The following is a 25,575-nucleotide window of genomic DNA, read 5'->3' on the forward strand; positions in this document are numbered from 1 at the left end:
TCTTAGAGAAACAAATTTCTCTTTCCTAATTTGCCTTATAGGTTGATTTTATGCCTTCCCTGCCCCATTTGATTTTTGGTCAACTCACTCTAGAACATGATGACAACATGATACCCACATACATCTGTGGCTTAACCATTACACAAACTGACGGCACTGAATGCCAACACTGCCTTGTCACTGATACGCTCTGAAGCATTTTAATCATAGAGCTGGCCACAAATGGAAACCCATGACCTGGCACAGGTCTGTGGGTCTGTGCGACCTCAAAGTGCTAGAGCTTAAAATCCACTGAGGACCAAATTCCTGCAGAGCAGGAAACCCACGCTAAACAAAATCAGGGAAAGAGAGTATTGCCAAAATGCAGTTACTGTTGGGCTAATTTTCATATTATAATCTCATCAAGTATAGTATAAAATCCAGAATGGTCTTCTTTCTTAGGCTGAAGAGGGCACCATCTTTTCCTTCTCTCCAAAGAGAATTTACATAAAAAAATAAGCCTGGAAAAAGAGTTTGTTTTAAAAATATTAACAACAATAATGTTATAGTTAAATAATACTAAGGGACACCTGGGTGGCTCAGTAGGTTAAGCATTTGCCTTCAGCTCAGGTCATGATCTCAGGGTCCAGGGATCAAGCTGCGCATAGGGCTCTCTGCTCAGCAGGGAGCCTGCTTCCCGCTCTCTCTCTGCCTGCCTCTCTGCCTACTTGTGCTCTCTCTCTGTATCAAATAAATAAATGAAATATTTTAAAAAATAAAATAAAATAATACTAGGAGTTAAGATGACATTAAAGAGCTAAGACTTCATGAGATTACCTGACAAATATTAAATAACCAGCCAAGAAACTTAGGGATTCTACAAGCTTTGGTCCTTCAATATATACTTATTCTGGCGAATTCCCCTATCTGAAGCAGGAAAATTCAGATGACCCTAACTCCTAGATATGCTGAAATTCCTCTCTGGCACTGATGAGTACCTGAACAGGGGAGCCAAAAAGGCCACAGTGATTAAGTGTCAAACAATGACATTAAAACTTTTCCTTGACTGAGGCTCAGATAACTTCAGGAGTTATAACAAGGAGTGGACACCAATAAAGCAAGTGTATCTATTTATTAGATTGTTTGCTGGCAGGTTGAAGACCTGGGATTCTTAACCTGACCAATTAAATAAGGTGTCTGGGGGCGCCTGGGTGGCTCAGTGGGTTATAAAGCCTCTGCCTTCGGCTCGGGTCATGATCTCGGGGTCCTGGGATCGAGCCCCGCATCGGGCTCTCTGTTTGGCGGGGAGCCTGCTTCCTCTTCTCTCTCTGCCTGCCTCTCTGCCTACTTGTGATCTGTCTCTGCCAAAGAAATAAATAAAATCTTTAATAAATTAATAAATAAATAAATAAGGTGTCTGATGTTAAAGTTCTTCAACTTCCTGAATTTTCCTAAAGGTGTGAAGAAGGCCAGTCAGTATGACAGAATAGGAATATAAAACTTCATTAGTCTTACTTTCTACCTCAAATTCAGCCAGTACCATGGATGATTTTAATATCTATGAACATGCATTACTCTGCCTAAACATTCTTAAATTACCTTAATTCTAATTACATTAACTTCAACCCTATTCCAGCCACCCACCTTAGATCCAACATCACCCAAAGCAGCTCTGTCTCCAACATCTTTAACATTAATATCCTGCTTTCTGACCACAACCCTCAATCCTTCCAGCTCCCTTGTGTATTTTAATTCATTTCCATTTTAACTTCATTGGCAATATACTCAGTGGTTAGTTAAGTGTGTGGGCTCTTAAATCAGTCTACTTGGATTCTACTTGGATCCATATCCTGGATCATTTGCTTCCTAGCTGTGTACACTTAGGCCTCAATCTCCTCATCTAAAGAAAATGGAATTATGTTTAATCTAGCAGATACTCATGCCCATGTAATATAGTTTTTATGAAGGTAAAATGAGATAATCTGGAACATTTAGCATTATGCAGATGAGGAACATAGTAGGTGATAAATAAATATTAGTTCTTTTTACACATTTATTCCTAAATTTATTTTTCACTTATTTTTTTTCATATCTGGCCTAAAATCTGTACTTCATTATTTATTTTCTCCAAATAAGATAAGCTAGTTGGCAAATTTGGCCAACTAACTGCTCCACACCAAGACTGCTAAAAACTGATGGGAAAATATGTAACTGGGTTTTAGGTATCGAAACTATAAGACCTCCAAAAGCAACTGTGTTATTACTGCATGTCAAAAAACAATAACATCTCTGAATGCTTAACAGCACATTTTATAAATCACATTCTTCAAATACCCCATATTACCTATTTTCTATAAAATTTTAGGAAAAACACTTCCTTCCCTTTTGAAACTTTGTTATTACATCAATTATCCCTCTTTTTCCCATCTACTTTAATTCTTTTCCCCATATACACCATTATATTTGCTGAGTCCAGGGCAATGGTACAACTGGAGGCCTCATACAATATTTTTATTTTATTTTATTTTTTTAAAAGATTTTATTTATTTATTTCACAGAGAGAGATCACAAGTAGACAGAGAGGCAGAGAGGCAGGCAGAGAGAGAGAGAGGGAAGCAGGCTCCCTGCTGAGCAGAGAACCCGATGTGGGACTCGATCCCAGGACCCCGAGATCATGACCTGAGCCGAAGGCAGCGGCTTAACCCACTGAGCCACCCAGGCACCCACAATATTTTTAAATATTTCAAAGCTACAAATCAAAATAACAGAGCTTTCTAATTCTACCCAAGGTGGAACAGCAGCAACTAGATTTACTATCCCACATAAAACCATCTTTCATCTTAACAACTACAACAACAAACAGACAAAACATGTAAAACAATTTTTAAATACATAAAACATTTTTTTAAGACTTTGGACTTAAATAGACTTAAATTTGGACAATAAATGACAGTGATCGTTATGAGATGGAGAACAAATGAAGTGAGCTCTACAGTTCTTTTAACTTACTGTTTGGAGAGAGTTCTCAGGTGATGATACGGAGAGGGAGAAGCCAGGAGGACCCCAGTGGACCCCTTGAATTGAGATGACAGCAAGAATAAGACAGGAAGAATAAGGCTGCTGCAGTTCACTGGACAGAGTCCTAGAGAGGAGAGAATTTCATAGAGACAGAACCCTGGATATCTGTAGAGGGTGCCCTTAAGTATTCAGCAGATAAATTATCAGGGCATACACATGAGGAAATTACCCAAAAGTAGACAGAAAAAACATCAGGAACAATGCTGGGATAACACAGGGTCAGAAAGAGGCCTTTTCACATCATTCAGACTAAGAAGTCTCATCACTTACAGGTAATGACGTGGACCACCCAGGAAGGTCTTGCCTCAATGGTGAAGAAAAAATTAACCTTAACTTAACTGCAGCAAACAAGTATAAAAAGGAAAACCAGAGAGTATCAAACTATTTCAAAATAATTTCAAAGTAATTTAACTGTTTGCTGGAATAAAGTTCAAGAATATTTAGAGGATACGAAAGATACCTAACACTCAAAAAGATAAAATTCACAATGGATGTCAAAGATTACCAGGCTTGCGGGGTGCCTGGGTGGCTCAGTGGGTTAAGCCGCTGCCTTCGGCTCAGGTCATGATCTCAGGGTCCTGGGATCGAGTCCCGCATCGGGTTCTCTGCTCAGCAGGGAGCCTGCTTCCCTTCCTCTCTCTCTGCCTGCCTCTCTACCTACTTGTGATCTCTCTCTGTCAAATAAATAAATAAAATCTTTAAAAAAAAAAAAAAAAGATTACCAGGCTTGCAAATAAGCAAAAAATGCATGACACATAGAGAGGAAGAGAATCAATAAAATGAAACTGACCTAGAACACAGGTGTGTTAGAATTAGTAGAGAAGGACAACAAAATGACTTTAGTAACTGTGTTCAATACATTATAAAATTCAGTAGAAACATGAAAGATATGAAAAAGACCCAGATCTACTTTCTAGATATAAATATTAAAATGACTGTGGTGAAAATACACAGAACAAAAATAAAGGTAGATTAAGTAATGTAAAAGAAAAGACTAGTAAAATTGAGAGTATAACAGAAATATTAAAAATGAAACATAGAGGGGAAAACATAACATTAAAAAAATAAAAATCAATTTATTGTGGAACAACTTCAACCTAATAAACAAACTTAAAAGATATGAAACACTCCATTCAACCTCAGGATACACATTCTTTTCAACAGCAAACCATTCACAAAGAAAAATCATAATTTAGGCCATAAAACAAGTCTTGATAAATTCAAAAGCATTCAAGCCATAAAAATCTTCCCTGACCATAACTGAATTAAGTCATAAATCAATAAAGAACGATCTCTGGAAATCATCAAATATTTTAAGAATAATAATATAATTCTTATAACCCATGGATCAAAGAAGAAACTTAAAGAAAAATTAGAATATTTTAAACTAAGTAAATTAACCAAATAAATAAATAAATAAATAAGCAGTACTAATGGGAAAATTCATAACACCACATGCTTACATTAGAATTCAAATCAGGGGCACCTTGGTGGCTCAGTTGGTTAAGCAACTGCTTTCAGCTCAGGTCATGATCCTGGCATCCCAGGATCAAGTCCCACAATAGGGATCCCTGCTCGGCGGTGAGTCGGCTTCCCCCTCTGACCTCTCCCCTCTCATGCTCTCTGTCTCTCAAATAAATAAAGTAAAATAAAGTAATAAAAAAAAGAAGTCAAGTCAATGACCTCAGTTTCTATCTTAAGGAAACTAGAAAAAGAAAAGAAAAAAAAAGTCCAAAGTAAGTAGAAGGAATAATAAAGACCAACAGTCTTCATGACATAGGGTAAAAAGTATAAACAAAGTATTAAAAAATAGAATATAGGATATAAATATTAATGTGTCATGACTAAATAAGGATTAATCCTAAAAAGGTAGGTTGTTTTAACATTTGAAAATCAATGTAACTCATCATATTACCAAAATTTTAAAAAAATATACAATCTCAGTAGTAATAGTAAAAACTTCTGACAAAATCTATTCATTGTTGATTTTTAAAAAGTACAGCTAACATAAATCCTGCACAAAAACTAAATACTTTTCAAGTTCAGTAACAAAACAACATGTCCACTCTTAACACATCTATTCAATATTATACTCTGAAAATCCAGAGTTTTGTGTTGAGGTTTACAGGAGAAAATATCAAACTGCATCAGCTAGCCTGATGCCCTGATTGACCCAAATATTAAGCTCTGTTTCCTTCCTTGGATCCTGAAAATGTGAGTGGGCATGTCTACTGAGGGAAGGAGGGGTAAGAAAAGGACAGAGACCAGAAGATCTTATGGGAGCAGGATGTGCAGCAGCAGCCTTGAGCTGAGAAGGGACACCTTAACAATGGCTCCCTGGGTATGTCTTCTATTTTGAAATCTATTGCTCTGCATTCTGACTTAATGTTCTATTGTTTTAATTGGTCTCTTTGTTGTAACTCATCTCTAAGAGATGAAAGATGAAGATGGCTAGTCTGTTAAGATCCTCTTTCAGTATCTGGTGTTTACTAAAATTCTGTAAAGTTTACTCATTGTTTTTTAAGATTTTATTTATGTAATTGACAGAGACACAGAGAGAGAATACAAGGAGGGGGAGCAGCGAGGGAGAGGGAGAAGCAGGTTCCCCTCCGAACACAGAGCACAATGTGGGGCTCAATCCCAGGACCCAGGGATTATGACCTCAGCTGAGGTCAGATGCTTAACTGACTTAGCCACGCAGGCATCCCCCAGCTCTTACTAAATCCCAAAATTCATCTATCATAACTCAGTATCTTGTTTTACACAATGTCCAACAGGCAACGTCTGCAACTCAGGGGCAATTATATGAAAGTAGAGAGAACAGGGCCTGGTGCTCTCGCAGGAGAAATGATACCTAATTAGGAAACAAATCAGTCATCTGAAAATAACTCAGAGCTGGCACAGATGTAAGAACCAGTAGAAAAGGACATGAAAACATTTATTATAACAGTTTTCCATCACTTGAAAATGAAAAATAGATAAATGGAAAATATGAACAAGACCCTCTTTTTTTTTCCATGTTTTCTCTTTGAATTTGATGCATTTGCTTCCTTAACACTAACAATTTTATAGACACTGCAATAAAATAAAATATTCATTTCCCAAATTTTTTTTTACCCAACTCTTTTTGCCCCCCTATCCATCCCAATAAATACAGTCTTAGCAATGACTCTCTCAAAGAAGGTTTGTCAACTCATCAACTAAGGTATACTTTTCATTGAGTCCTTTTGTGAAACAGACCTTATTTCACAAAATTAAGATTTTTATGAAAATTCAAAACAAGTTTAGAAAACAGGGTATGAATCAAAACTGAACTGTCAACTCAGATAGGGAAAAGTGAGAAAAGAAAAGGAAAAGATAAAACCACCACATTGTGATGAATCTCGCCTTTCAAGAAAGGTCAAGTGTTTAGTGAAAAAACCACCAGAGCATCCTAGGCTGAAGAAAGAGCATACAGGTGATGACAAAGTTATATATTTTGGCATAAAATGAGTAATCCTGCCACGTGGAAGCTGAATTCAGTTACTGAAAGACATTAAGAAAGCAAGATCATATCACTAGCTTTATTGAGGAATAGTGAGAAGAAGGTGTTTAGAGATTATGGGTGATCCTGAAGACCAGACCTCAAAATATGGCTTTGTATAATAGACAATTTAGATCTATCAAAATATTTTAGGAAATAGTGTGTCATAATATTAAAGACTAGCAATGAATTAAAGAAGATAGCGGAAAGGGGAGAGAAAAGTCACGAAAATGTATTAGAAAAGAATTGCAATAATCTGGGTATGCGGTAATGGAGTCTGGATTCCAGTGGATACAAGGGAGCAGAGAGAGTGTGTAAAGAAAGAAAGTCAAAAATAAAACTAATAACTGGTGATAGATTGGGTTAGGGGAATGGAAAAAGTATAAGGAGTTGAAAATGTCCTAAAGCATAAAAGGATGTGGTACTAATGACAGAAATGGAAACACTGGGATAGGACTTGCATCACAGGATTGGTGCTTACCCATATTCTTCTTGCAAATTTTTGGTTCTCTAAGTAGATGCACGCTAGTTCTTAAAAGGGCTTTATTGTACTGACTTAGAAGTGGTCCACCCTCAAAAAAAAAAAAAAAAAAATTCCTGGCTACTCATTTATAAGAGAGTATCTACACAAAAGAATATAAAAGAGCCTTCAGGAAACCTAAAAATTACATTTTCTTTTTTTTTTTTTTTTTTTTTTTAACCTGTACCCCTGGGGATAAAAATATATGTTTATAAAAATTAAAAATTACATTTTCTAATGCAGAGTTGCATATTCCCCCACTATACTTTAGATATATCTGTCATGCCAAATGTTACCTTTTTGGTCTTACTTAGATGACATTAAAATTCTTATGTTTCTAACAATTGTTTTGACTTAACTTGAAATAACAAATTATGCCTATTTTCTTATAGTTTCTTCTGGTTCTATCTGCAGAGCCTCTGAATTTTAACTGTCCTTTTGAAGTCCAAGTAAAACAGGCAGTACACTGTGTGCACCGATATCATTTTGAAACTGACTGACCCATTATTACATAAAGATGAGCGTTTCAGTTAATAAAACCTTAAAGTAACACAATTTGTTACACCATAATTAAAGATGGACACATCTGTTCCATTTTAATTCAAACCCCTTTGAACATAATTACATAAAGCTGCTAGAACAGAAATTCTCAGTCTTAGAAATTTACTATCAAAAAAAAAATCATTCTGTCTACAGAAACTACATGGTCAAAGGACAATTTGTAAAATGAAGTCAAATAGATGTCTCTCACTTTGTATCAAAGCACGAAATAAAGCTAAGACCCCAGATTAAAGTACTGTCCCCAAATGAAAGTCATAATTAGTTAAGGAAACCCAGGTGAAGGACAGTCTTTGTAGTAAGTACTAGCGCTCGATTCCTGTGGAGAGGTACTATATTTTATTCTCTGAAACCATAGAAAAATAACAAAGAAAGAAACAAGTAGGAAAGATAGTTAAAAGGAAAAAAAAGTTGGAGATATTCAACACTTATGCATCACCTTTAAGCTACCTACTAACTTCTATATTTCCAGTCATATTAATCTCATAAACCTTACTTAAAATATAGTGTATTCTATAAAGTCATAGTCTTCATGACCAAAATAGTTCTTTGGTTAATAATAATCATATGTATAAATAGAGGAAGCAGAGGTAAAGGAAACCCTGTAATTTCAGAATGAATTCTGAGAATTTAATAACATGAGTTAAATGGTAAGCCATGCACACAAATATCCCTGAAATGTAGGCTGTGAGTCTGTTTTATTTATGTTTCCATATCCTGAAGATGGTTTAATGAGGAGATGCAATCAGGATTAGCTAAGCAGTGAGAACTTGGAGGGAGCAGGGTGGCAGTAAGATTTATATAAATATTTGCAGAGACTGGGAAGAGCAGATGCTCATATAATCCAGACAATGTGTGTGCACTTCATTTTAAAATAAAACAGTTGAAAGCCAAAATATAATTAATCAGAGGAAACGCTTTAATCAACATCTTCCAAATCCTTCAGCACTGCTAAAAAGATTAAAGAAACATAAAAGAAATTAAAATATGATATTCAGAAGTAAACCAGAATTAATCTATTCCTGACATTCTCCTTTTATTTCAGATGTGGGATGGAGCATGCAATTAATATGCATTTCCAATTGCTGCCAACTAGTGAAATTTCCTAGGTGTTTAAGCTACTAAATAAATCACCTAAGACTTACTGTATAATTTACAATGTAGTAATGATAGCTCTTGAGCACCTGGGTGGCTCAGTTGGTTAAGCAACCGCCTTCGGCTCAGGTCATGATCTTAGAGTCCGGGGACTGAGTCCCACATCGGGCTCCCTACTCAGCAGGGAGTCTGTGTCTCCAGCTGACCTCTCTCCTCTCATGCTCTCTCTCATTCTCTCTCTCTCTCAAATAAATAAATAAAATCTTTTAAAAAAAAAAAAGATGGCTCTCTCTTCATTATTAATTTATTAGGAGTAAAACATATGCTTGTCCTTATATCCTGTAGTTCTAAACAGGGATCTTTCCAATAGAATACGAGACAGCAAATTTAAATGAGTGTCAGTCAGTTTTATATTCATAGGTCACTACAAAGATAAAAAAGAATGTGCATATCAAGAAAGGAATTAGTATATCAAATCCATGTAGATATCTAAATTGGACATTTTATTTAACTTTAAACTCAGTTTGGGGCTCAGTTCTCCCAAACTCAGAAACTCTCTTGCTATTATTTCTGTCCTTTTCTGCCCAAGATTTGATGAGCTGCTCTATATGAACCTATAATTATTACTAAAGCTCAAAGAAGAACATTTTTAAACAGAGGATTTTAAAACAATGTCTCAAGGAAATAAAAAGCACATGCCTCCATGGCAAGTTCAAAATATATAAACACTTAAAACTCAGAGCATTTTCCCTCTCCACAAACAAAATTTTGTTGGTGACAGGAATTATCTCATATATATCACCAAAATATTATAAGCTGTTTTTAACACAAGATGGGCCCGCCCTTACAGATAGTTAACAGTTTACGACTGTTAATTTGAAGAATACCTTTTCAATAGAACTTGAGCCTAGTTCCAATTTCTAGCAGAAACGTTAGTAGTATCTACTAAAATTCTACCAAAAAGTCTCTAGCATTTGGGACTAGAAGCCATGAAATCTTAAAGATTTAATCCTGAAAAACACTGCCAAAATTATTCTTATTGAAATGCCAAGGATCAGAATTTCTTATTATGGGTCCTCCCATAAATAAAACTTAATAATAGAGAAGAATGATTGATTGACCTGGGAGATCCATTGTAAAATCAAAACTGGGAAAATGAAAACAACCATGTAGCAGTATCTTCTGTGTTCCATCGTAGTTAAGGTAACTTTGAAGTTTACACTGCCGTTACTTGCTTCATAGATGCTAGCTGCTTGATGTTCTGTTCTAGCAAAAGAACCAAATATAAAGCAGCTAGGATACAACTGAAAAGAGGACATAAAGATGTTTGTCTCAGTGTCTAGATGGCTTTTGGCATTTGTTTAGTAATTTATGTGCAATGGTCCTTTGATCCCCAAATTACTGACCCTGTGTACTTCATTATAACATGAATTCACTATTATTAAAATAATCTATATTTTATTATCAGAAAATACTGAAAAGTTGGCCACTTTGATTTATACATCAATGTCATTCTTTATCAAATAGGATTGTGTTACTCAAATTAGTGACTTTCACATAATGAATTCAGCTAATGATTTGTAACCAAGCCCAGGGATAATGCTTATTAAGAATATGGCCATTTCTGTCAATAGACTCACTAGAAAGATAAGAAGCAGAGTCTAGTTATAAAAATGTTCCCTTTATTCTGTCTCCTTTTTCTCATTTCTTATCAGCACGCCACAGAATGGCACATAGAGTTTAATTATTGTGGTTGTTGAAGATCATTATCACCACCTACCAAGTTTATCACTTGTCATAGGAAATCAGAAATTAAGTTCTGTTGGGGATTCTGCTGCTTTATAAACTTCTGCATGGGCCATGTCTATAAAATGAGGAGATAGGTTTAGGGATATGTCATCCCGAAGCAGTTTGTACCCTGGGCATTGTCAATAGCAAGCCATGGCATAAATGTAACCATATATGAAAACTTCTCATAAATCTGGAACTGTGCTGTTCAATAAGGCATTCCCTAGCCACATGTGGCTGTTTAAATACAAATATAAATAAATAGTAAATAGAATTTATAATTCTATTTCTCAGTCACATAAGCAAAACTTCAAATGTTCATAGTTCCTTGTGACTAGTGGCTACCAGTAGAAAAGGAAATTTCACATAAATGGCTATACTATATCCATCAACTCTTGGAACTGGGAATAATACACACCAAAATTATCAACTTGCAAAATTAATCAACCTGTATCCAAGAACTAGTGGATGTAGCAGAGTTATTTATATACAGTTTGGTTTTTCTCTAAACCATGACTCTTACTCTTTTTATTTTCTAACACTGGGGGAAGATACATTCAAATGACTCTATTTCCCTTTAAATTAAAAAATTATTTTTAATAAAAAAATTTTGAGTATAATATATGCTTCCCAATGCTAAAGTATTTCTTACTAAGTCATGCAGAACCCTCAAATCATATATCTATACAACGCTGTAGCAAAGATTTATTTCAAAGATTTTTTGCTGTGGTATATAAGTTGTTAATGCTCAAAAAAAGACATACATATATTTTTATCCCCAGGGGTACAGGTCTGTGAATCACCAGGTTTACACACTTCACAGCACTCACCAAAGCACATACCCTCCCCAATGTCCATAATCCCACCCCCTTCTCCCAAACCCCCTCCCCCCAGCAACCCTCAGTTTGTTTTGTGAGTCACTTATGGTATGTTTATAAAAAATTAAAAATTAAAAAAAAGACATACATATAAATATACACACCCTTCTCCCAATCCCCTCCCCCCAGCAACCCTCAGTTTGTTTTGTGAGTCACTTATGGTATGTTTATAAAAAATAAAAAATTTAAAAAAAAAGACATACATATAAATATACACACACACCCCACATGTTTTCAAATAAAAACTATCAAACAATACTAACACCAAAAGTTACTTGGCTAGCAATATAAGCAGGCAATCTGAGATTGATCTAAGTTTGGTGACTCAGATTTAATAATACCTATTTAATGACATATTATTTTACATCTTCTACTTATTAAGAGGCAGAATACAATGAATAAAAATATGAAGTATAGGACAAATTATAGAACATCCATTGTTTTCAAACATTCCAAATATATACATTCAAAAATGGTACCTGCTTCAAGGAATTATTTTCAGAAAAATGAATTGCCTTCAGATTTTCTGAAATATTCTTGTAAGTAACATTAATAGTATCATATCTTAATGCTTCAGGAACTTACTTTGTTTTTGGAACTAATTCAAGATCTTCTTAAGCCAAATCTGGATATAATTTATGGTTATAATCAAGATGAAATTAAAAATAAGGTATTTCTTATGATGATGACAATAATACTTATGTTAATGATAATAAGTTAGCATTTATTGACTGTCCATGAAATATCAAGAGGTGTTGAGTATTTGAGATAATTATTGTAGTCTTCATAATTTTCCCATCATAAAAGTATCGTAACTTGCCAAATGTCACATGACAGTCACACTGCAGAACAAGGACTCAGACTTAGACATTTCTAGATGCAAATCTAGGATGCTAAGGTTAATTCTTAAAGAGAAATTTTAAAAAATGTTTTCTTACTTAATAATGCTTTTTACTTCCACAATTTCTGTTCTATGATTTACATTATATCCTATTCTGATCAATATATACTGTACATTTTAAGATGTGATTTTTTTAAAGGAAAATATGGTATGAACTGAATTATCCCTCTAAATCCATCTTGATTATTTTTAATGTAGAAAATCAATAAAACCCTTCAATGAAAATTAAGAGTCTTCAAGTAATTGTTCATTATAATTAGATATTGGGTCATTTGGTATGGTTTTCATAAGTTAACATGGTTACTTTCATTTTATTTGAAACATAAACATGTGTCCATATAAATCTGCAATGTGAAAAAAATAGGAAAAATCATTTGTGTAAGTTTTAGTATGTTTACAAAAGACTAACAAAATTTGATATGAAATAGTAAATTTGTTGATCTAGCATACAAACTCTGATTCCAGAGTTTTAGTTTCTGAAGTTGGTACACAGTTTTAAAATATAACTTAGAAGGATTATCTCATATAGAGTTCAATACGCCAAAGGCTCACATAAATATCATGTACCACTGAACACTATCAATTAAGTATATAAACCTAAGATAAAGCTGTTCAGGTGGCATACTAGACAAAGTGGAATTATTACAGACAGTTTGTATCAATTAAGAAAGTTCAAGCAGTTATTTAAATACTTGAGGCTATCCATTAGCCTTCAAAGCTCAAAGAAATCACCAAAATGTAATTATATCCAGCCTGGTGATTGGCACTTAAGTTTGTAAGAGGTTATGAAAGCCCCACAGGTCATGATTGAACAAATAACTCCTGATCACAGCACCAGCGATATCTTAGAAGAACAAGATTATAGAGAAGAGATCTTGGTATTTAAGTATGTGCAGTTTTTGAAAAGATCTGAAATAGCAACTGTTGTTTTAGAAACAATGCCAATGAATCAGCATAAAATATATCTTTGTGAACAATTCAGGTTCTAACAATATGTACACAAACCATATACTAGTTTTTTTTTTTTTTAAATAGGGAAAGCTATAAATCTTAAATTCAATCTCAGAAGGAGCATTAACCAGTAGTATATCGCCTCTTACTTAAAGGTTCCCTTTCTACAGATGGCTTAACCCATTTAATCATGCTCCTAAATACTACCCCGTGGCAGGCAATTAAAACTCTCTAAGTATTCAGAATATACATCTGTGTACCCATTTCTTTTGAAACAAGAAAAGAAAATTGCTTAGCTATAATTCTTACTCTCAGTGAATCGTAATTACAATGACTCTAAACCTTCTGAACTCAAGTGCTCCTCTTGGGCATCTGAGATGTGTGTGTGCGTGTGTGTGTGTATGTGTGCGCGTGTGTGTGTATCCCAACCAGCAAGTTTCAAGTCATTCGTTGTCCTCACAAATAGGCAAACACACCTCCAATTTTTCAAATCCAAAGTATGTCTAAAACTATCAGCTTTACATTTTAAGACAGGCAGAAAATAGTTAATGGAGCCAGTTATAATGATGACCCAGAAGATCAAGAAGAAAAGTTAAAAAAAAAAATTTACTTCAACAGGTCCACTTAAGGACACAACCTTAAGTTTTCACCCCTGTAGCTGGGAGCTGTTCTAGTTAATAATCATTTTACCCAAGAATTATATGGTTTATCAATGTTCTAAGATTTATAAGAGGACTGAATCTATGCTGAAAATAGTTTAACTATGGGTGATTCAGAATTCCCTTCAGGATATTTTTCCCTGCGCTGAGCATCATCATTAAAACATGTATCATTATCAATGCATAATCTTATAGGTGCAGAATGCATATGAAATGGAGTTTTCCTGTATATACTTTCAAATATGTGTGGCAATAAATCTGCTTTTAGTTTACTTAATGGACATTTCTCCCTTAATTATAAAATAAAGATGGGAACAAAAGTTTATTCATTGGCATTTTTTACATGTTAGGTTTTCAGGTCAACAGGACTTCAGTATACACAGAACAACAGTATACACATGGATGTGTATGTGTGCACACACACGCACAGAAAGACTTTAACACACCCTTACATATGGTATAAACAGCCACATAACGAAGAACTCACCAAAACACTCTAGCTGCTGAAACTTCTCATCACTATTGCTGCAGTAACTCTTGGGTCTTCATTAATTTTCACTGGTGAGAAAATAAATGTCCAGGATCTCCATTACCCCATTGCTTGAATTCTTGGTGAGTTCATGAGAACTTTGATGGTTTACCCTCACTGCTGGAAGATGAGGGTGGGGAGTGTGACTAGGAGGCTGTGTTTCCACTCCCACCTTTAAGCCCACTTCACAATGGAAGATGGGTTCCAGAATCTTGGGTTGAAAACTAGAATAAGTTTTCCATAGAAATAAAAATCTGAATAACTGAGACTTCTCAGATAATGAGTATTACAACTCATCTACTTTACAGAATTTTGTAGACTGGTCAGGATAAATTACCTCATATAACATCAATGTTATTAGAAAAATATATTCAGAGTTTTAAAATCTTTAAAAAACATTTTTAAAAATATATACTGCTCATATTCTGGATAATGTCCATAATTAAAAATACAAAGAAATCAGTTACTATTTTATAAAATCATAGAATTTTACATAATTTTTAGTGGACATTTTTTTCAAATATTTGCACTGACAAATGATTAAATTGTAAACAATAAAGCCTGGGGAGAAACAAGCTTTTCTCAAGATAGAGAGGATAAGATAATGAAGTAATATATTTATGTGCATGATTTTTATTCTAACTCAACTGGCTATTTTGGGTTTTTTTTTATTATTATTCTACAGATGTGATAACACTGCACAATTCTTTCCCTTTTTATCAAAATTATCACTTTTTTTTTGCTTTTTTTTTGCTAATCAGCATGTAACAAAACAAAACAAACCCTTCTATTGACCCCAGTCTCCACATTAACTACTACTCCATTTCTTTTTTATGCCGAAATCTTCGAAAGTTGCCTTTACTTATATTTTCAATTCATTTCCTCTCATTCTCTTAAACCCACTCCAAATCAAGCCTTAAATCCACTGTTCTACCAAAAATATTCCTGTCAAAATTATTACTGACATCCTTGTTGTTCAATCCAACAGTCATTCTCTGCCCTTGACACAATAGAGCATTTGACACAGTTGACCATAGGCTCTTTCTCAAATCATTTTCCAGGATACTTCCCACTCTGTTTTCCATCTTTCTTACCACTTCACCTATTCTTGTTTCCTCTTCTCTACTTCCTTAGTGATCCCATGTAGTTCCAGGACTTTATGTTAGTACTTTAAGGACATTGTTCCATCACTTTATGAAGTTTGTGGTTTTTCAAATTATTATTACCCTGTAGGTAATGAGTCATTTTTCTATTGCTGTTTTCAAGAAAATCTCTTTACCTTTGGTTTTCAGATGTTTGACAATGATGATCTTAGTTTGATTTATATTTTCCTTCATCTGGTTAGCTTTTTGAATCTGTAGTATTGTATATTTCATCAAACTGGAGAAACTTTCAGCCATATTTTCTTCAAATACATTTTCGGGCCCATTCTCTTTCCTCTCTTCTGGGCTCCAATTACAACTATGTTAGACTTTTTGCTATTGCCCACAGATGCTTAAATATCTGTTAAAATTTCTGATCTTTATTATTTTGCTTTTTCAGAATGAATAATTTCTACTAACCTTTCTTCAGGTTCATGGACTCTTTCCTTTGTCATCTCCATTCTGCTGCTAAGCTCATCCAGGGAATTCTTTAATTCAGAAACACTGTTTTTCTGTTCTAGAATTTTCACTGGATTCTCTCTTCATGTTTTTTGTCTTTCTACTAAAATTTCCTGTATTTTCATTCATTATAAGCATCTTTACCTCACGGAGCACAGTTAAAACAGCTACTTTAAAATACCTGCTTGAGTAAACCTGGTGATTCACAGACCTGTACCCCTGGGGATAAAAATATATGTTTATAAAAAATAAAAAATCAAATAAATAAATAAATAAATAAATAAATAATACCTGCTTGATAATTCCAGCTTCTTTATTATCTGAGTTGATATTTCTCTTTAAAATAATCACATTTTCTGATTCTTCATATGTTAAATAATTTTAGATCAGATTTAGGGTACTGTAAACATTATTTTGGAGAAACTCTATATTGTATTCCTCCAAAAAGTAGAAAAAATTTTCAATAGAGTTAATTAAATCAAATTCAAACTACAAACTATCTCACCAAAAGTAGCTCAAATGTCCTTTCATTTCTTTTGTCTTTAGCTGAAATTTTTTTCAATCATGTATGTTTCAAGGATCAGCCAGAGATTTCATAGAGTTTGTACACAGGGAGTAGAACTCCCCTTTTCTGGCTTTGTATCCTCATTCACTCTTTATTCTCCATGGTTGCCCCAAACTCTGTCTTCTGATTCTTCAGGACAGAAAAACAAGCTTTCCTATTGCAGTTTAAAACAGGCCTTTCAGAAACCACTGAGACAGTACTCAAGCTAAAAGCTATAAAAATGAGGAAATTCACCTAGTACTGTTACTTCTTACAAGTTTCAATTTTCCTTCATAACCTGCCTGGTTTGTTAACTCCTCAGAGCCTTTGTAGTAGTTGTTTTTGGTATTTTATTTAGAATTTATAGTTGTTATTTGCAAAACGATCTGTTAGAAGTATTACTCAAACATATTATTGGCGAACTAGCCTTCAATTCAGCCTCAGAGAGGCTGATAAATATTATCTCTATGCTGAAAACTGAATTAATTACTTCTCTACTCAAGGTCTTCCAGACTCATGTAGCTAACTGTATGCTCAAATTCCAAATGGCCAACAAACATTTCAAATTTAATATATCATACATCAAAGATTGATAACCTGATCTCTCCTCCAATCCCATCTGAGTAGGTTGCAACTTCATCCTTCCAGTACCTCAAGAGAGACATTGTTTCTAGCCAACTTTGTAGTTCTCTTGACTCCTTCCTTTCTCTCATATCCTTCTTCTGGTCTGTTAGGAAATCCTATTTGTTCCATCTAAAAAATACATTCAGAATCTAATCACTTGTGTTCAGCTATCTTCCCTTGCCTGGATTATAGCAATAGCTTCTTAACCGCTTTTGTTGTTATTATCTTTAACCCTCATCTATATTTACTGTAGTTGGCAGAATGAACCTTTGAAAAGGCTAAGGACTGCATTACTCCTCAACATTTTTACAGCATCTTTAACTCAAAGTAAAAGACAAATTCTACAAAATGAATTGTAAGCCCCAGCTTACTATCTTGCTTCTTCCTCTGTTTTTTTTTTTTTTTTGTGTGTGTGTGTGTGTATAGCCAGAATTTATTTATTTATTTATTTATTTATAACTTTTATTTTTTTATTTTTTATAAACATATATTTTTATCCCCAGGGGTACAGGTCTGTGAATCACCAGGTTTACACACTTCACAGCACTCACCAAAGCACATACCCTCCCCAATGTCCATAATCCCACCCCCTTCTCCTAAACCCCCTCCCCCCAGCAACCCTCAGTTTGTTTTGTGAGATTAAGAGTCACTTATGGTTTGTCTCCCTCCCAATCCACCAAATGACAGAGAATAAAGAAGCTGAGCAAAAGAGGGACAAACAGCTACTGGACCATTCCTCCTCTGTTTTATTCCCTTCTACAGTTTAGAGGAGCTCTGGCAGGAGTACAGGGACTTCTGAACTAGATAACAAGTATTCTTCTTAAATACTTACTTCTTATATAGGAAGTGAAGATTTTAAGTTTAAAAGCCAAGGATCTGCTGCCTTTTTTTCTTCCAATCCTACAATGATAACAATGATAACAATCCTACAATGATAACATCCTACAATTTCTGGATGCCTATGCTGGAAAGAAGGGTCCCAAGACCCAAGAGAAGAAAATCCAAGAAGTGCAGGGGAAGGAAGTCATGCAGAGAAGGAAATAAGTGATGGTAAGGAGGATATTTCGGTCAACACCTCAAAATATTCACAAATAATACCACCTGAAGAACTTAACTATACCTGATTTAACCTTCTGTTTAAAAAAAAAAAAAAAAAACATAGCAAAATGAATAAAGGAATATGAGAAAATGCAAGTAATCTTTTTTCACAAGGTAGATTTCCACTGTAATGCTGAGCTACCCAGGATTTTCATGAAACCAAAGATCATATACCAGTTTGAGGCTTGATGAATTAAGAAAAAAAATCAAATTGGGTAAGAGTGTGAATGTTTTGCTGTCTGAGCCTAAGTATAGTTTAGAGATTCAGGAACACATAAATGGAGAAAGAAAAAGAATTATCCTCCTTTGACATAAAGTAATGAGAAACAACCTGACATAACATATTAGCATCAAATAAAGCCAAAATCGAAATGAAGAAATTCTTAGCCTTAATGGAGGTCATATGTAAACATACAGAGAATTCCACACTAGCTTTAAAAGGAAACTTGGGAAATTAACTTCCATACATGATTAACTTTGAGGTTTTTTAGAGGAAAGTAACAGCCTATATCCCAAGTAATATTATTTAAAATTTAGTTTCTTTTATAATTAATGAAGCAATTGAAAGTGATTACCTTCTTATTGCAAGGGAGTAAAATTTTTGTGGGAGTAAAAAATTTTTTAAAGTTAACTCCTCAGGATACTTGCATAGTCTCTTCCCCTTGCCAGGCACAATCCTCCCAGCCTGGTCTCTGTCTGGGCTGAAACAGCACTTCCTCAGAGACCTTGCTAGACGTCCTGCTTAAGAAGGTCAATGCCATCGCATTTCTATTATTCACTAACTCTAAAGACTGTTTATTTAATTTTGTAATTATATGCTCACTTTTACATTTACTCCTTAGCATAATGCCTTAGTACAGGGCACATAATCAATTAAATATTTGCTAAATGAATAAAAGAAAAAAGCAATAAAATTTGCAGCTAACTACTATGAGGAGTTTTTAAGTGATTCATAGTTTTCTGAATGACAAATATACTCTATGTCATTAAGTACTTATTAAATGTAATGATCTTTACTGTTTCTATCTTAGTCTAATACTCCACTGCCTCTAAAACTGCTATACAGGGCTATTCTGGGAAATGCTTAAAAATATGCTCTCTACACAGAAAATAATGTGCATATATATACACACATAACTTTATTTTAAGTCTTGACTTTAAGTTTTACTGACATAAAAAATATATAGGATACAATTTATACATAATAATAAAACATATAATATTCCTCATTGAAAATTCCAACAAGCCAATTGATTATCACAGACGGATTTTGTTGATTTTTGCCAAACTCCTGTATCCATAGCCAATCTATATTTGAGACTGACAAATGAGTATAATTCCAACAGGTGTATGGTTTGATATTTTTGTTAATGTTTTTGAGTACAACAAAAATGACAAAATAGAGACATTCATCAGAACTTCACACATTTGTCAATGGTGTTAGCAACTTTTCTGCTGACTCAGTTAATAGTTTACAAATACTAGAAGAATATTTTCTCAGATTCTTGTGGTCTTCACACTAACACCTATTCACAGAACACACTTTTAAATTGAATCTGCATTATGCATATGTTCTTCATCACTTTCTTATGTGTAGACCAGCAATAGAAAATTTTCTCTGTAAGGGTCAGATATTAAATATGTTAGAATATATGAGCCTTATACTCTGTGATAATTATTCCTATTTGCTATTTTAACACAAAAGCAGCCACAGACAGTATGTAAACAAAAGGGGATGCTTGTATTCCAATAAAACTTAGACTATGCACACTAGTCTATGTACAAATAGTCGAACTATGTACAAAAACAAGCAATGGGCTGAATATGGCCCAAGGATATAGTTTGCAATCCTTTGCCTAGAGAATTAACAGAACTTAAACTGGGCCTAAATTTAAGCACTTGCCATTTTAATGGTTCACATACTCCCTCACTGCTGATTTCAAGTTACCAATGTGATATCACTGCATGCTGAGTTGAAAAGAGATGGAAATAGAACACAATTATATAGTATTTCCACCATAGGGTTACCTATAATATATATAGATAACCTAAAGAGTATGGGTAACAGTGAAAGATAGTAAAATAATTAGAAAGTGAGAAGTTATATTTATTAACTTTGCTTTTAATATATTTCGCTTAACTGAAGTTTATGTTATTTAATTTTTTTGAATGGCTGAGTTTAAAAACTGACCCATAAAATTCCCCCAAATTTAACAATCTACTTTCCTGAGCTGATAGGAATAGGCTTCTGCACGCTACAGCTCTATCTCCTTCCTTGAAATTCTCTCTACACTTTGCATCTCCTACTTCAATATGGTTCTCTTCTTTCTTCTCCGACTCTATTTTTAGATAGCTCCTTCTCCTACTCTCATTTCCATTTTATGGTGTTCAGTGTGACTCTGTCCTTCCATCTCTTCATAATCCTATATCGTGCTCTGTTAACCATAACTTCAACCACTCCTTCATTATTGATTATGCTCAGAAATATATATCTTGCTCTGTATTGTCATTCACATTTCTAAATGCACTGCATTTTTATTTATATATAAATATATATTATATATTAAATATATTTCAAAATATATTAAATTTATTTATTTTATTTATATTTTATATATTTTAATATGTATTAAATATATATTTTTATTTATTTATTTCCTTGTGGATGCTTTGATGGCCTATAGTCATTTCAAATTTAATGAGCCTAAAATCAGTCATCAAATTTTCTGGTCTCCTCTCCCTCATGCCTTAGTTGTTGAAGGTATTTTTGTCAGTGAGACCAGCTTGAAATTTCTAATTCACCTTCTCTTTGGATTAGATTCCTTCTTTAAAAAAAAAAAAAAAAAAAAAAAAGACTTTACTGATTTATTTATTTAACAGAGAATGAGGAAGGGGGAGGGATAAAGGGACAAGTAGACTCCCTACAGAGCAAGGACCCTGGGATCATGACCCAAGCCAAAGTCAGATACTTAACCTACTGATCCACCCAGACACCCAGGCCTATATTCCTTCTTATCGGTATTTCCTGCTAGATATAGTCTATCACATCCGTCTCTATTCACATTTCCACCATAGAGCTCACACAAGAATTAAAGTCTCTTGGTTGATCTCCGGATCTTCAACCTTATCACCCATTTAAGGTTTCTTTTTGTGCAATGAGGCCCATTTATTCTAAATCCTGAGTTTATCATACTTAAACCCCTGATTAAGGCCTAAAATGTATTTGATTGAATACATCAATGATTTAAGTCTAAATTTCATGCCTCTCAATTTCAAGAGTTTCATTATTTTCAACCAAGTTTATCTTTACTAAGCAATGCCGTTATTCAGTATTTCCCCAAGTAGATAAAATTCCTAGATATTGTAATTTACATTTCATTTTCATACGGGTAGGCAATAAATAACTTCTTGATTTGTTATCTGTTAATGCATTTTTAAATGAGTGGAGCTGCATCAGGAAACTCAAAAGATATGCTCCTATTGAAACAATAAATATACAATATATTGAGGAAGATACAGTTATCCTAAAGATACTTCATAAAGAAAAACTTACCATTCATCTACATTCAATAGACTGAATAAAAAAGCCAAGTCTTATGAATTGTGCTGTGCTAAGAACACTAGGATAAATAAGACACTGTTTTGATTTCAGAAAGCTACAGTCTACTCAAGTAACAGTATGAGCAACATATTTTTAAAAGAACATTGCCTCAGAAAGTCTGCATAGTCTTGGTGAAAAAGGAATTAAAAGCTAAAAAAATCCATGTATCATTTCAAGGGCTAAATATTGGGCTTATTGAAGAATATCCCTTCATTAGATAAATTAGAGAAACTATTTAACAAGGTATTTTTAAAATTAACTTTTAAAATATACATTGAATTCCAGGCAATATTGAGTATCATGTAGATATTTTAAAATATTTTATCTCATTTCAAATTTTTTTTTTTTTTTTATTTTTTATAAACATATATTTTTTATATACATATATTTTTATCCCCAGGTCATTTCAAATTTTAATAGAGATTTTTATGGCCTAAACATTTAATTAATCCATATTTTTATGAGAATTTTTATTTTTTAAAAAATATTTCATTTATTTATTTGAAAAAGAGAGTGAGAGAGAGAGAGCATGAGCAGGGAAGAGGCAGGAGGAGAGCCAAAACAGATTTCCCACTGAGCAGGGAGCCCGATGTGGGGCTGGATCCCAGGATCCTGAGATCATGACCTAAGCTGAAGGCAGACACTTAACCAGCTGAGGCATCCAGGGCCCAGGTAATTTTTACGTTTCTGTAAATTTTTGGATGCTTTCGAAAGCACAAGCAATTTTGGATTATAATGTGTTCTACCTAGAAAATTAATAATGTTCCATCCACGATAACATACATTTCTACCTGTGGTGAAAAACAATCTTTTGTTAATGACCAGATACTCCAGAAAAGGAAATTGAAGAGACACCTGAATGGCTCAGTCAGTTAACCATCTACCTTCAGCTCAGGTCATGATCCCAGAGTTCTGAGATCAAGCCCCTAGTCAGGCTTATTGCTCTGCAGGGAACCTGCTCCTCACTCTGCCTGTCACTCCCCTTGCTTGTGCATTCTCTCTGTCTCTGGCAAGTAAACAAATAAAATCTAAAAAAAAAGGAAATCGAATATGTTTAAAAGCACTTCTTAAGCACCTCAGAGTAATCTCTTGTGCAATTATAAATATTACACAGGATGCTATAGATGTAAAAAATACGGTAACATTTAAATATTATTACTTAGTTGGCTTATCTAAATAAAAGTATTTGGTACTTCCCTCCACATTAATAAAATGGGACAACTTTATAGTTTTGAGAGTTTTTTTTCCTAGTTAAATTCACCAAAAATTTCTTAGTCATAAGAAAAGTAAAATTCTATTTTTTCCATTATAAACAACTTCCAAAATCTTAGAAGTGACTGCTCATTATAAAGATATTAAACAATACAAACATATTTAACTCAGCCATCAGAAAGCATAAAACATACCATCTTTCTGCATCATAAAAATAGTAATGAATTATGATCAAAATCCAGAGTATATAAGTCCTCACTTATATTTTAAAGTGAAATTAAAACACACTTAAGAAAAGGAATGAAAAATACATAATATAGATATTGTTTGCCCATCTGGATTTCATGAAATTCTTAATCTTCATTGTTACATGAAGCCTTATAAATTAGCTTTCTTTGGTTCAAGGGGATTAAGCAGAAATCTGTCTTCACTATTCCATTAACTCTAGTGGTGGACATTAAATCTCCTTCTTGGAATTAAATGTCTCAAAAATGTGTAAAGACAGAAAATGAATCTTTGTGGTGAACATTTTCTTGAATAACTTTGTGTTTCTAATGTGATAATCTGTAGGTTACCTTTAAACCACACTTAAACCACTTAAAAGTAACTCTGAGCTGAGTAAGAAAATTGGACAAAGATCTGTTTCAGCTCCAAAATGCTATGATCTCACACTATAAGCCTTTTTTAATGGCCTCAAGAGCTTATGACATTTTTTCTAAAGTCAATGTAGATGTCATACCTTTTAAACATTAAGAATTTTTATCCACTAGTTACCCAGTACCAAACCTCATGATAATTGTCACTGACCAAACCAGTGTCAATTTTAGACATGTATGATGTGATGAGACATGAAATAAAACTCTTTTTCTCACATGGCAAATGCCTGCTCTGATTAGTTATGTAAAAAGTAATGCTATTAGAATATCTGCACAAAGCTACTACTTTAGAAATAAAAGATATAAGCTTAAATGTGTACTTTATGTATATTTGACAAAAATCAATACCCCCTACTATGGAAAAAAGAAAGGATACAGAGAGAGAGAAAACAGAAATCTGCATTTAAAAAGCAACTCTGCAACTCAATTGCCTTATCTTCAAAAATTACTTACCTTTCAAGCATCATTTTTCTCATATGATTGGTATGAGAATAATGAAAAAGTGTATGTGAAACACTTATTGTATACCAGCCTCTTTATCCTTAAAACTGAAATGAAATGTGATTTACTACCGATCCCTTTTTTCATTGAAGTTTACTATATGTGGGCATTCTACGTTCTTAAATTCTTCTTAAAGAAGCTATATGATTCACTTGTTCAGCAGCAGGAACCCAGAAATTTGGCCAGATACCTAGAGTGTGGGTTAGTTTCTGTGCTAGTGAATCATTAATCTATATTAAAGTGAGCCCAAAGTGAAAAATTCCAGTATGAATACACTGGTTAAAGACACACAGTCTTCAGAAGAGTAGCAATGATACAGCTTGGATTCTCTATTTCTATGTCCCTCTGTGGGGGATGCCCTTCTTATCCTTCAAAATTCACCAAAGTGAGAATAAATACTCCTTCTGGAACAGTAAGATCACAACACGCAGAATTCCTCTGGTGACTTTGAAACAGATCAGTACCAAGGCATCTGAGACCACAGGGGCATCTGGTCCAGTTTTCAGTCACCACAGATTTCTGCTGAGCTACCTATGGCTCCTGCTGCATGGTGCAGGCAGATCTAAAGGTTCTGCTGCCTCTATGCCAGTCTTAGGGGCTTTGTTGAAGCTGTCTGTGCCCATGATCCCCCTGCCAAGACTCCAACTAGCCATTCTACCCTCAGATCTCCCAGCCTCACCAGCAGTGCTACTGGATATAAGGAATGGTTGTTACTAATTTCAGGACCCAGAGATTTCCTCCTCAGCTCCTTCCCTGAACTTCTAAAGCATGGAGAAATCTTGCAGTCTAGAGAGGAAACATCACTCTCTAACACGATAAGTTCAAGACATTTTGTCTCTACCCATGAGAAGTATCCTTTTAACTCCTCCATTTTCCCTCCAAATTTTCCTAAAGACTTAGGTTTTCAGAAAACAAAATGTAGATTCACGACTTCCTTTCCATTCTACCCATGCCTAGTTTGATGACCATGGTAGAGAAATACTACCTCCTTAAATGGACAAAAGAGGAAGAAAACCAGAACACAAGAGAAAAATATATAAACTAACATCCCAAAATTTTATCTATCTATAAGGGTATTACTTCACTCTTTTTTGTTTGTTTGTTTTCACTGAAATAATCTGAAGTATATGAAGGTTCCATGGCCCTACCCAGATTTTATATAAGGGAATGAAAGAAAGGAAGAGTCTTTGACAAAAAGGTCCTTTTTTAAGTTATTTTTACCTTCTCACCTTTCACATTACAGAAATCTGGGTAAAGAAGTAAGAAGGGGGGGACCTGT

General features: G+C 34.1%; 1 protein-coding gene across 5 annotated transcripts in view; it reads right to left on the minus strand.

The window, feature by feature from the left end:
- Positions 1-16,078, minus strand: part of CSNKA2IP (casein kinase 2 subunit alpha' interacting protein) — a 121,666-nt gene extending 105,588 nt beyond the window's left edge. For 2 of the 5 annotated variants that reach the window (XM_059164423.1, XM_059164419.1), the window contains exon 1: positions 14,418-14,619. The gene's annotated coding sequence lies outside the window, so the exon portion shown is untranslated. Of the gene's footprint in view, positions 1-2,988; positions 3,076-14,417; positions 14,620-16,021 lie in introns of those variants that run through there. The other 3 variants (XM_059164422.1, XM_059164421.1, XM_059164420.1) reach the window with 3 other exon arrangements.
- Between the last annotated feature and the right edge of the window lie 9,497 nt (positions 16,079-25,575).

The sequence above is a fragment of the Mustela lutreola genome, chromosome 2 (assembly GCF_030435805.1).
Source record: "Mustela lutreola isolate mMusLut2 chromosome 2, mMusLut2.pri, whole genome shotgun sequence".
In the NCBI taxonomy this organism is placed as follows: domain Eukaryota; kingdom Metazoa; phylum Chordata; class Mammalia; order Carnivora; family Mustelidae; genus Mustela; species Mustela lutreola.